General features: G+C 35.7%; 1 protein-coding gene across 2 annotated transcripts in view; it reads right to left on the reverse strand.

Moving 5' to 3' along the window:
- TENM2 (teneurin transmembrane protein 2) overlaps nucleotides 1-13,393 on the reverse strand; it is a 543,058-nt gene that overhangs the window by 529,167 nt on the left and 498 nt on the right. The gene's annotated exons all lie outside the window — the stretch shown is intronic.

The raw sequence follows: 13,393 nt of genomic DNA on the forward strand, positions 1-13,393 counted from the left end.
GAGTCTGTTTCCTTGCTAAATAGTCCTATCAGCTCCAGAAACGCAGCTTTTAATTTTCATTCTGAAAAACAGTACCATAAACATATCCATGGGCTTAATTTAGTCAACTGTTTCGTGGAAATTCATTCTGTATTGCAAAACCAACACTTTTTGATACGCTACCATACCTTCTCGCTTGCAGAACGTTATTTAAGCCACATGAAGAGGATCTAAGGTAAATCTCTTATCAATTTGAGCCCTTTGTTTAATGTTTGCACATTCCTGGTGCGAACACAAGTATAGAAGTCTTTCCCATTGCCTGACAAATATACTAACTGCTGCAATTTCTCTGTGATCTGGAAGATAGAAAGTGAAAGAGGGAGAAAAAGAGTATTGACTTCACCCTCTCCAACTATAGCTTAAACAATAAGGATACAAAAATAGTGATGCCGGGGTAATCAAAATATTCTTAGAATAGCATTCAAAACCACTGTATGTTAGGAAAATCATAATTTTCAGGAAAACAATTTTCAATATAAATTAAATTCCTATTCTCCCAATCCGCTACTCCACAGCTGAGCAAATTGATACTTTAGATTGTATAACCTAATCAGGACTATTAAACCATATTTGTATATTTTACAACACAATATTACAACTGTGAAAATCACCTCTTAATATTGGGTTTCTTCAATCTGCCACGCCATTCTATTTATTCTAAGTTGTTCCTATGCACAGATACCCCATCTTGTTCTAAAGATAATCATTGTGTTTTGCAACCCCAAAGTTTCTGTTTTATAAATATCACATCTGTATGGTAAGAGAATAGGTTGCCACACTTCTGAATTATTATTTTTTTTGGTATACAGTATCCTAAACTGGATACGAAGATCCTCAGCAGTGAAAGAGACACTGGAGAAAAACTGGATAAATCCTATCCCATTATGTTTTTGCAAGCTGTAGAAATAATGAGGAAACACAAAGATCAACAGAAAATTCACTCTAAAACAATACTTCACAGGAATTTTATTAAGAAGGCCTGCTCTGCCTAGCGTAGTAATATCCACACACAAAAAAACCCACCACACAGAAACCCCCTGTGCAGGGAAGGTATACTTGGATCAAGGTATAACATTGTTATGCTGTCAAAAAAAATGAAGGAAGAAGATGAATTTAAGAGACTGAATTTAAGATGGAGGAGTCTGTCATGCAATAACAGCTTATAAGAGTTACAAAGCCGACATATAAACATAAAAAGCAAAGCTGACACATTCGATAACCACAAAGCCTGCTTGTTCCACATATACTCTCAATTACAGTCATTCTGGATTACACAAAATGAAAAACAAGTTCAGGGAAGTGTAGTATTACAATGCTGCTGTCGGCCCCTCAAAGCTTCCCAACACGTAATGGGGTCTCCCAGCCGCCCGCCTGGCAAACACCCGTGGGAAGAGACGGCAGCTTCACAGCTTCCACCCTGCGACGCGCATCCACACACATCCCACCCCCGCACTGATACTCGGGGCAAGACGAGAGCACGGAAAACATGTCATGGCAGCTTCTTGTGGTTTGAAGCTGAGTGTCATCGAAGTCAGATGTTTTCTTTAAGGATCAGTTGTAAAAACCAAGCTAAGCCTTACCTGTGCAATACCGTCTCCCAAAGGCAAACAGTTGGGGGTAGTTGACTTTTTCCAAAACTACCTCAATCCATTAAGCCAGCACCTCATCTGCGTTGCTTTGCTGCCTTACCCCAGAATAGCCAGTGCACAGTAACAAAGGCTTCATTACAGTTTGTTAATAGTAAAACCAAGCACAAAGGTTCATTTTACTTAAGGAACGGTAGAGAAACAGGCAAACACAGATGAGAGATTGTTGCACTGAGTCAACAAGAGAGAATCACATAACTGAAGTACTGAAGACATCTAAAACCACAATCTGTTGTGTACACAGTGATTTCAGAGAGCAAATAACATTTAATTTTTCTGTGCTGTGTTCTGGTTGAATTGTCCACATTCAAAGAATCCTAAATACAAGTACAGGATTTCAGTCCTCTATCAATACAAGATAAAATGTATTTCCAAGTCCCTCAAATTTAATGTTCTTTCTTCTAATTAGACTGCTGCTAGATCTGTAGGCAGTCTTATAAACCACTTTAACCTTATTTTAATTTTTCATTATGAAAATTATAACTGTTCATTAACTTTAGAAGACACAGAATTACAGCTGTGATATATCATTCCTCATATTATTAACAATCTACTTTATAAATTCAGTGCTTGAAGCAGATATTGGGAATAATGGCTTATGAGTTTTATTTTTGTGTTTGTAAGAGTTTCGAAAAAAACTTAGTAGGAGCACACACACTTAGCTGCCTATCCATACAGAAAATTTTAGTCACTGTCATAATTTTAAAATTGGTGCCAAAACATCACTGCACGAAATTTAGCAGACTCATTAGAAAATAAAACCCCAAACAAGAAACTACATGACTAATCCCCGCCTGTCCAACTCTTTGGTAAGATTACTCAAGCAATAATCACATCCAGACTATCACTTTGTGTAGTAAACTTTTAGCGTATTGTGGATAGTCTTCATTGAAGGTAATAGTTTCCCAGAGATTAAGCACCATTGTAGCTTTGCTTCAATATTGTTCAAATGCCTATCTTAGGGATAGAAAAACTCCGAGAAACAATTGGATAACACTATGAAATTCAACGGAATATTACTTATAAAAAGCTTTTTTTGGTCCTGTAACTACAGAGTTTGAAATATTAATACAATATTTAATATGTGATCTTAAAGTGCATTCTTTAAAACTCAGTATTCTGCTGGAAGCAATTAAAAAAGCTAGAATACTGTGCTAGACCAGTTACCACAGAATGGGCCATTTGCATGAGGGAAGGAAATTTATGCAATTTGTTCGACATGATGGCCTCTTTTTTTGTTATTATTATTTTTTAAATTATCAGATTTAACATTGCCTCTGGCTTAAGAGGCAAAGCCTAAAATACTGGTAATTTTTACTTCAATACTTATAAAAACTGAATTCATTAATGTATTTGAGAAGACAAAGTTGTACTGAACTGAGTCATCTTGCAGCTGAGCGCTTACTTCACATAACCAAAATTTAAACTTGTTTCTAGCCAGCAGTCAGCAGACAACTTGCTAATTTCTAGGTAAAACCAGACAGATTGCTATTCTAGCTTTTTCAGACGGAATACAGGAAAAAATACTATAAATATTGGATATTTGTTTAAACTTTCTTGACATTAGACATTTCTTTATGTTCTTCACCAGCTGGTGGAACTACCAAACCAAAAAACCTCACCTGTAGCTCTCTGTGTAATCCCCCCATACATGAAACTTTCCATGAAGTTTAGGTCACATATGAATACATTGAACAGATACACTAAGAGAAGAAACAGAGTGGCAGGCAGCACCAAGAGTCAGGAACTTCAGACTGGGTAAATGAGCTGATAAAGAAGGAAAAAAGCAATACGACAGTGACGTGCATGCAGCTAAGAGATGTTTACAATACTAGGAGTGCCAAGGCATACCTGGGCTGATAACTTGGATAAAGGAAGCAATGCAAGCAATAGAAATGGATAGATATTGGTAAGATCTTCCAAGCAAAATTTTTAGGCTGAAGGAGCATCTTGCATGGTAATCAACAGAAGACAAACAGATAGTTTCACTACCAAAATTACACTGGACAAACTACACTGAAGAGATATTTCAGTACTAATGATCAAACTGTTCTTCTCTTGTGATGTACTTCAAGCAAGTATCTTAGTTTGTGAAAAGTAATGATTGTGAAAACATTTGACTGTCCTAAGAAAAACAGAGCTAACTGTTTGATGCTAACCATCATAGAACACGATGGTAGTTACACAGAGCTGAGAACAGAATCACAAACAAGACAACAGGCACTGCTTTTACCATTATGCCAAGAACTTTTTCAAGTGTCAAATTCAGTTTGTAACATCCAGTTTTTGACCAAAGTTTAGAAAATAGCCTAATTCTTAACTACTGTGTTTTCCATAACATTTCTTTAGGCAGGTAACTCCTCTCTCCATTCTCTGGTCTTGCTCAAATTCAGCTAAAGTGAAATCTTACTTTACTTTTCACCACATTAAGAAGAAACAGAGAACTTGGTTTTTTGAATTTTCTTGTATAAGCTTTCTGCATCCATTTTAACAAGGTTCTATCACACACATACAAACATCAGAGACCCGTTCTATATCATGTATAAGAAACAGCATTTCTCAGAGAGGCTTTTCTCCAAACAGTTTTAAAAGATATCTTTTGATTCTGAACTAAGCAGGATGTAGGGATTGCCACTAGCAGACGAGCAGGAATCACAAACAGCTATAACCCAAATATTCTAAGGAACTGGAAGCAAGTAATTACAAATAAAACTGCTTACATTCATGCAACTTGTTTGGCAACAGCAGTATACCATAAGGAAAGCTGCTACAATTCATAACAGCATCTTGTAATAAAACAGCTTTATGCATCCCTCTCAAACTGTTTAGTGCTCAAATCTCATCAGATGGCTGAGTAAGCATTACACTTTGGGACAGTAAATCTCTGTTTCCAATATGGTCTACATTCACAGACATGTACTTTTGCATTCACTGTAAGACACTTCCAGCTAAGCACTCACAGAAAAAAAAAATAGCAATATATAAAAATATCTGCATGTTATTTCGTCTAGTCAGCTATCCAGAGTCTGAAAAAATTTAGGGACCGTGAAGGACCAGCAGCTCAACAGAAAGTGATTGCTGCCAGAAAAAGCTAGTTTGAAGTCTAGATTTAAAAACATGAAAGTAGTGAAAGGGCTATCTTTAGACATGCCACTGTCTCTTCGACATGTCTTTATCCCCATCATTAAGGCATATATGGCATTACTATGGTATATTTGGTTTCCTTGAGAGAAAAACTAAAAGATAGGAGAGGGTTTAGAAACAAGCAACAAATCTGAATTCATGATGGAAGATGACACTATACAGGCAGATGCTTGAACAGCTCTACCTAGATAGATAGAGCTCATAGAAAAGACAACTGGCCTAACTGCAGCATCTAATCAAATCTGTAAAGAAACAACACTGGTATTATGGGTGTTCCAATAAAACAGAAAAGGGCATCACCAGACCTACTGGCTACCAACGGAAGTCAGTTTCCAAAATCCAAAGAGAAGCCATCATCTGCTTTTAACGTGGATGCTGACTTCCCACAGACACTGCCTGCCAGTGGAAACAACGGATTTTCTGCCTATTGCCGCTTTCAAGACTCCAGAATGTGCTTCATTCAAGGACAGATTACTGGGATCAGTGTAGAAATAATCTGATGAAAGTTAACGAGCAACTGGATAGCAGGGCAAACAAGATAACCAGTATGCCTTCTGACCTTAAACTCGGAATCCAGACAGAAATAATAGAAACTAAAATGAACAAATAAAAGATGCCAAGCCCTGCTTACTCTATTGTACTTGCTTCTCATTTTCTTTTCTACTAATTTTGATTACCATTTAAAAAGATTTAAGTGAATTGGTCATCAATTCAACAATGTATAAACCAACCTAAACATCTTTTGCCAGTTTAAAATTCACGGATTTCCATTTTATTTAAATATTTATGTCTTCCTCTATTATGAGAAAGGAGGAAAAGCAAATGGCCTAATTTCTCTTTATCAGAAAACAAGTTAGAGGGGGTCCCAAGCTCACAACGGAAACAAAACAATATTCAGTAAAGCAAAATCTGGACTACATGACTTCTGGAGACTAATTTTCTGGTACACGTCTAGGATGCAGGGACAAAGATGCCCAATTCAAACCCAGATCAAGCATAAAACCTTTTCAAATCTCAGATTTTCATGGTAATAGGTTGTATTAGAAAAGCATCTGAGTCTCCTCTTTTCATCAGTTTGAGAACACTCACAAGTAATCAGCCCCCTTTCCAAACCCTTCTTGCTGAAAAATACCATATTAAACTGCAGATCCTTCTGAAAAAAAGAACCCAGAGAAGGTGAAATATTTGCAGAATTTGCACGAGTTAGCCATTTGTGTTAGCAGGATTAATCAAGAAATAAGTATTTTCATTTATAGTATCTTATTTTAAAATGAAAAATATTATTTCATCTCCTTGGAGTACATGATTTCCCTTTATGATGAATTTTAATAAGAGAAAGAGCATGGATGCTCCACATGAATGTGCCTAAATATTGCAAACTTCTTAGAATGGTGTGTGCACATGTGTGTATGAGAAAATGGGGAAGGATTTATAGGATCAAAAATTATTATTTTCAGTATCCAAAGTCTTAGACTTCTATTACATAGCTGAGCAAAGGGATGAAAAGAAAAAAAAAAGAGCATACAAAGAATAGTTTTTCTTCAACGTTTAGTCAGGCCCTAGCATTATAGGGCTAGCAAACCCTAGTCCTCTTATTTTGAAGCACAAGACCTTTTTGCTTGATACAAATTTGTAACTATAAAGTACAGGAAGCATAATTGAGGTTCTTTCGAAAAGACATTTGCATTAAAATGGTTACTAAGCCTATTCTAGAGTAGGCCTAAGGTTTTTTAAAAATTTCTTTTATTCCCAGTGTGTGATAACTATATGAGTTGACAATGTCTACTTTTTAAAAGCTATCCTTTTCTATCAAGTTTACATAAAGTTCATGTAACTTTGTAAATGATTAAAAAAAATAGAACCAAGTTTAACTTAATCATCAACTAATGAGCAGTCCAGTACAGCAGCAGTAAAAACAGCAGGAGCTCTTTTTGAAAGCTAAATAACTGTTTAGGAAGAAAGGAACATAAGTTTATATATACCTATATATCTGCACCGGAAAGGGCAATTCCTGCATTCTGATTCTCTTATTTAAACTGTAAACAAATCCTGATTTTTAATAATGATCACTAGAGAGAAACTGCCAAGAATAAAAAATTATTCCCTGAGAGAAACTGTGTGTGTACACAGAATTCACATATTATATCTAGCTGTTTGTTGTTTATTCTACAAATACATATTAATATAAGAATAGTACCGTGTTTTTCAGCACTGGTCATATTAATTATTACTGGAGTCCTCTGTCAGCATCATAGCTTCTCTATATAAAGTTTCAGAAGACAGTATTTTATTAAACTCCAACTTCATCTTTATTATGTTCACCAAGAACAAGATTCCCAGTAATACTTTAATTGATTACCTTGCGTACTTAGCTTGCTAGTTGATGACATTCTTTCTATAGCAATGACACTTTAAACACTTGAACATGCTGTATGGCAACGGCCACCTCTGAATTGCCGGGCTGGAGCACACCTCCTGTCATTCAGTATCTGCTCTCTCGGAGGAGGACTCCTAACAGCCAAGATGCTGATGTAGAAGCTGGCTCAACTAGTCAAACAGGTAAAAGAGTAAGAGTTACACCTGCATTCGACAAGTCCGTGTTAGACAGTCTGACTTCTCAACCGTTAGTCCCAGCAGGTCTGAGCAACCAACCACACACACCAAACTAAGTCACGACATAGGAAGATCTAAAATGCTGAAACGCCAAGAAAGGAGGATGGAAGAGGAATGAAAGGAAGTGGAAAGTAAGATTACCAGGAAAACCGGATTTAAACTACCATTTACAAATTGGAGAGCTTGTTGCTCAAAAGGGGGGCAAAAAGAAGAAAAAAAAAAAAGCACCAAAAAACACCCACAAAAAGAACAAGAGGAAATGATTTCTGCATATGTACTTGAAAGTACCCTGAAGACCGAGAGCCTATGCCACGATGTTTCCCTGAAAAGTCACTTTTAAAGAGAATTCCTACTGATTTTATGTTATTGTCACTCAGATCTAATATACACAAAGTTTTAGTTTAACTCCTATTTATCAGCAGATCTTAATATTACAGCTCAAAAGGCCACTTGATTGATGCTAGAGTATAAATGAGAGGCATGTTAGATTTTGGGTTAGGCTTTCTTAACATTTTCCTGTCCTAAAAGCATATTTGGGGCAGGGTGCTATACAGGTTTGTACTTTTATTTATTTGCTAGTCTAGTAATGCTGCTACATAGCTCCATTATTAACAATATCAACAAAGCTGAAAGTACAGATGAAGAGTGCTTTTATGTCTTTAAATCCCTTAACAACAAGAACCAAATAATCTGTTATGATTTGAGGAGGGAGAAAATAGGGGAGGGAGTTATTCAACATCTTTGTTTTATTAAATAAGGTATATATATTAAAATGTAAACCTTTATTTCTCACTAATGCTGTGTTTTCTAGAGAACAGAAATCGAATGCAGTTGTCTCACCTGAATAAATATTTCACACTGGGATCGCGTGTCTCTTCGGTAACCATTAAAACCAAAGTAAATCTTGATTCAAAAGCAGTGCAAGTTGCCTGTGTGTACTGGTTATAACAGGAAATTTGCCTTGAGGCCTTCTTCCCCCACACAAGCTACCCTACATCTGATCCCATGTTAAGGGCTTCTTTCTTAAGCTTCTGCCACCTGCTTTGGATTTGGTTTGAGTATGTACGTGTATGGATATACCGAAAAGCAACATATTGCAGAATGCCATTCAAAACCTAACATAGCAAAGGGAAACTAAGAATGTGCTCCTACTCTAACCAGAGTACAAGGAAAAGTTTTCTTTAATGTCTTTAATCCAAATCTACATATCAAACATTTAATTTTCAAAAGGTCACAGGTTCTGAAAAGAAATATTAAAACTAAGTTTAGTATAACTCAGTTGGATTTGGAAAGGACACACTAAGTTGAGCCTAAAAGGCAAGTACGACTCATGTTTGATGACAAGATGACATAAATCTCATCTTGGTGTTACCGGGAATATAAGCAGTGAGACAAAGTCTGGTTAGCCTGAGAACCTGCAAGAGCAACTACTCCCTCTGCACAGCAGTGCATCAGTCACTGCTGAACACAGAACACCTGACCACAGTAACTTTAAATCTGAACAAGCTTAATCACTCTCGTGAAATAGTATTACTGCAACGTGGTTCTTCAAATGTGCCCCAGTAAATTTTCTGGTGACAGATTTATGACGTGAAGAAGAAGAGAAAACAACTTTCTTTTTTCTCAGCAATCAGAGTTGACCTAGAGTAGGCTGTAAAAAATAAAATGTTGATTCATCAAACTGCTTTTGGGTTGCTTTGGGTTTGGTTTTGTTTGTCTTTTAATAGATATTTTCCTTTTTTATTTCAAGAAGCTTATTCAATATATACGGAGAAAAGATGCAGCAGGAAATACCCAGGAGATGATGAGTAGGACCGCACAGTAACGCAACTTCACGTGAAAGAAAACTGAGTGCATTATACCTTCCCAAGTGCCCCTCTCTGAGAATTCTACTGCAATAACCTAATTTTCTATTTGATGTCAATAAAAATACCGGTCAATCTTAAGGGACATTATAAAGGATTTATTATAATCCTTGTCACTACTTTTTTCTAACTCCTGTTAACAGACCTAAAGCGTTAAACAGGATCCAAATAGTACATGTTAAGTATAAAAGAATAAAAAATGGAATTTGAGCTGACATACAGAAAGGTATTGGCTATTGTTCTTTACTGAACTTATAGGATAAGTCTTATAAGAGATGCTGCAATATATACAAAGCATTTCAACTGTGGTAAAAATAATAAAAATATTTCAGAAGACTGTTAGGTCCAGTTTAATATGATTGCATTTTTTAGACTTACTTTTAATAACTTCAATCATATACTCCTGTTATTCTAACATTTCACAGCAGAGATTTACTGCTAAACTACATCTGACCTGAGAATGGGAAAGCACTCAATTCAGTAGAACTACTGGCTAATAAATTCTGCATCAGCTGAAGCCTGGCGTTTGGCTCAGGCAGAAATACAAAATCCAGGAGCTATGAATGCCAAGCGAGGAACTCTGGAACAGTAAGGTTTGCAATCATCCTTTGAAACCCAGTTTAAAACTCTTAGCAACTCAGCAGAGTCTTCTTCTAAGCATAATTTGGTTACAAAGTTTACTTGAAGAAAAGTTGTCTTTCAAAGCAACCTCTTCAAAGAAAAGTTTTCCAAAATCCTCAATTTTTGCTTCTAAGGACATTTACCTTCACTATGCTGTGTCAGCAGATGAAGTCAGAAAGTAGGTAACGTCTTTAACAAAAAAAAAAAAAAAGATAAAGTTTGATAATTGGTTCTCTTTGGTGGAAAAATGCATGGCATATAGAGAAATTCACATATTAGCACAAGATTGTAAAATACTCCAAGTATTCAGAGGCATCAGAACTATTGTCAAGATTTTGACATATCCTAGCAGAAAGTAGAAAAGTTTCTATTCATCTTAAAATACAGTATTCAAAAAGGACTCCTCAACTTTAAATAAAACTTGTAATGTTTTATGTAACGTACAAGTGCTCTCTCAGATCCACTGAAGGACTGTATTTTTCAGATCGCTTGTATAGCGAATATCCAGTGCAGGTACTGGAATTACACATACATTTCTATCTACGCTATGGGAAATTGGACCTGTCATTTTAGCCAAGAATCAGACGACCTGCTTGGAAGGTGATCAGAAAATAAACTGGACACAAAAATACCGAACCTATTCTGACTGACTTTCTACAAATATTGTTACTGATATGTTAAAAACAGACTTTAAAAGGAGAATTTTATTACTTCAAAAAATTACAGGTAATCATCTTAGGAAAAAGCACACTTGCAGTAATGCCAGACTAAGATGCCTAAGTTAATATATAGTCATGTCACCCCTCTTGCCTTTATACCAAAACTTCCAAATAGGAAGTAGCATCTACAGCAAAGAGGAACTTTCTTTGGTAGGCACGTTTGTCAACGATTAGCACAAAAAGCTTATTTCCAAACATGCAAACAATGTCAAAGTTTAAGTGGTATTGTCAGAGCTAAATGTCCATCAAAATTCAATCTTCCTGTCAAATGCGTTATTCATGCTAGCTTAGAGGTATTTATACTTCAGAGACCTGCTTTTTCATGAAGAATGAGACAAGTCAGAGCAGGAGGACAGTAAAATACTGAAGCAAACCAAGAAGATCTGTTTCATACTTCTGAGCTCTGAATATAGTTTTTGTTATCAGCATTTCACTGTCGAATCATCGTAAACAAGAATGGAAGCAGTACAACGTGGTGTTACGCTTAACAAATTTTCAAACCCAAGTTAACACATGATCAGGCAGCAGCTAAAAACAACTGCTTTGAGCAGTTCCAGTGCCACGGTTAAACCAGATACTTTTCAGTAAGTCAACTGCATACAGCTTTACTAACAGAAGAGACAAAATATTGAGGAAAATATCTACAATTGCTTAAAAAAATATGTCAAGCTTTTTTATAATAGAAGAATAAAAAATCCTCTAAAGACTATTTATTTTAAGTATGTTTATTTCCTACAGAATTTAATCCCATCAAAACACCCACTCAAATTTAGAATAAATTTACATGTGTAAATTTCTAGATGTCTGCAGCTGGAAACCGCACGCCTAAGATGTAATGAACAGTATTTCCTACTATATGAACCACATTTTTATCCATATAGTATTAATGTAAAAAGTGAGAATGTGTACCGAGTCTTAATCTAGATCTGCTTGCCACATTATCTCAAATTTCATGTCAGTAGAGGAAATGTACAGTCAGAAAGATACCAAGCTTTCAAATATGAAGAATCATCATACAGACTTATTTTCTAAAGAAATTTGCTTTGAAACTTCACAAAAGGTGGAAAATAAGGAGTTAATGCTCAGATTATCTAACAAAAAAAAAAAACCCACAACTTTGGCCCTCTACAATAAACTTTATTCATCTAGACATACAACACAGACTAGCATGTGGGAAAAATAATAAAAAAAAAAATATCTGAGCATTTCAATTCGGTTACCAACAATTTACACTCCCCTTCATAAAGAGGGCAGATAAGAACACATTAAGAGCAGGAGGAGGGTGAACAGTTGTCAAATCAGTAATCAAGAGAAAAAGAACATCCTCATGAAATGCCAAATAATGACCTGGAAACTAAAATGAGGCACTTGAGCTGAAGCATCAATCATCAAGATAGGGAAAAGTAATATTTAGATGACTCCTGTACACAAAGGCTGAACAAATCACAGTGAAAATGGCTCCCGTAGTTCACATGATCTAGCTGCAGTTTGATGCCTCATCTCTGGGTAAATACCTATAAGCAAAGACAGACCCTACAAGAACAGAGATTACCTCAGAAAATAGAACTGGATGTGTGATAGAGCAAGCACAGTGCAAACACTTCCAAATGTATGTAAACAAACGCGAGAGAAATAAGGGATTAGACAAGGGTTTAATTAGAGATGCTAATTAATAGATATTTTGATTTAAAGGTGAAGAGAGACGCTGACTGCTGGCAGAATGCTTTAAGGAAGTTGCATGACATGATATAAAGTATAAAAAAAAAAAAAAAGACCTTTCATTGAATGATCTACACAGAAAAGTGTGGTAACTTAGTATTTCCTGAGTCACAGTATTAGAAGTGTGTAGAGAGAACTATCATATGCCATTAACAAGCACAAATATAAAATAGTAAAGTTTCAGCATCTAAAGATGTACTAGATAACTCACCTTCCATTGAGAGGAGCACAAAGGGCTATAAATTTATGCCTGTATCTTGCTTGACATAAACCATATCTGATTCTTCAACTGCAACTAAACCAAGTAATTTATTTTAAAAACTATATCTAATTGTTGACTGAGTGGCAATTTAATCACGCTATTTGGTCATGTAAAACAGATAATTAAACACTGTTCCTATGAAGCAATGTTCATGAATGGTTCCAACACAGAGCCTTACAATTTACTAAGAGAAGTAAATATCTGAATGAGAGTAAAACTATGTGTGTGTACAGTGTAAAGGCATAATCATAGTTTTGGAACTAAAAACATTTAGATACTTAATTCATTAGACATAACAGGTATTTAAAGAGAGGATCATTTTATAAAAGAAGAGATTACTTCACCTTGCTTACAAGTTCACATGTGCAGGTTATTTCAATATTAGTTCTAAGATCTCGATGCTGCGATAACGTGCTATGGTCAATTATAAAAATAATTAGATGAGTTTCCTCCTTCCAGTTTTTATGAGGTGAAGGATAAGCAGTGACAAAATGAAGTCAGAGGAAATAGCATTCCCATTCCCACATTTCAATTACACAGCAGTTAAGAACAGGAAAGGAATATTCTGAGGCACCTGATTAATAACGAATATATGTTGGCCATATGGGGTTTTACCATAACGGTATTTGAGTTATCTTCAGTACAGGCACTCTGTACAGGCACACTGACAAGTTTAGGTGAAAATGACATTATTATTTCTAAAATGAACCTAGGAAACAGACTTCAAAGCAAGCATATTGGCCAACCTTGAGATCCATGGCAAGT

The sequence above is a fragment of the Charadrius vociferus genome, unplaced genomic scaffold, assembly GCF_000708025.1.
Source record: "Charadrius vociferus isolate BGI_N301 unplaced genomic scaffold, ASM70802v2 scaffold108, whole genome shotgun sequence".
NCBI classification, from domain to species: domain Eukaryota; kingdom Metazoa; phylum Chordata; class Aves; order Charadriiformes; family Charadriidae; genus Charadrius; species Charadrius vociferus.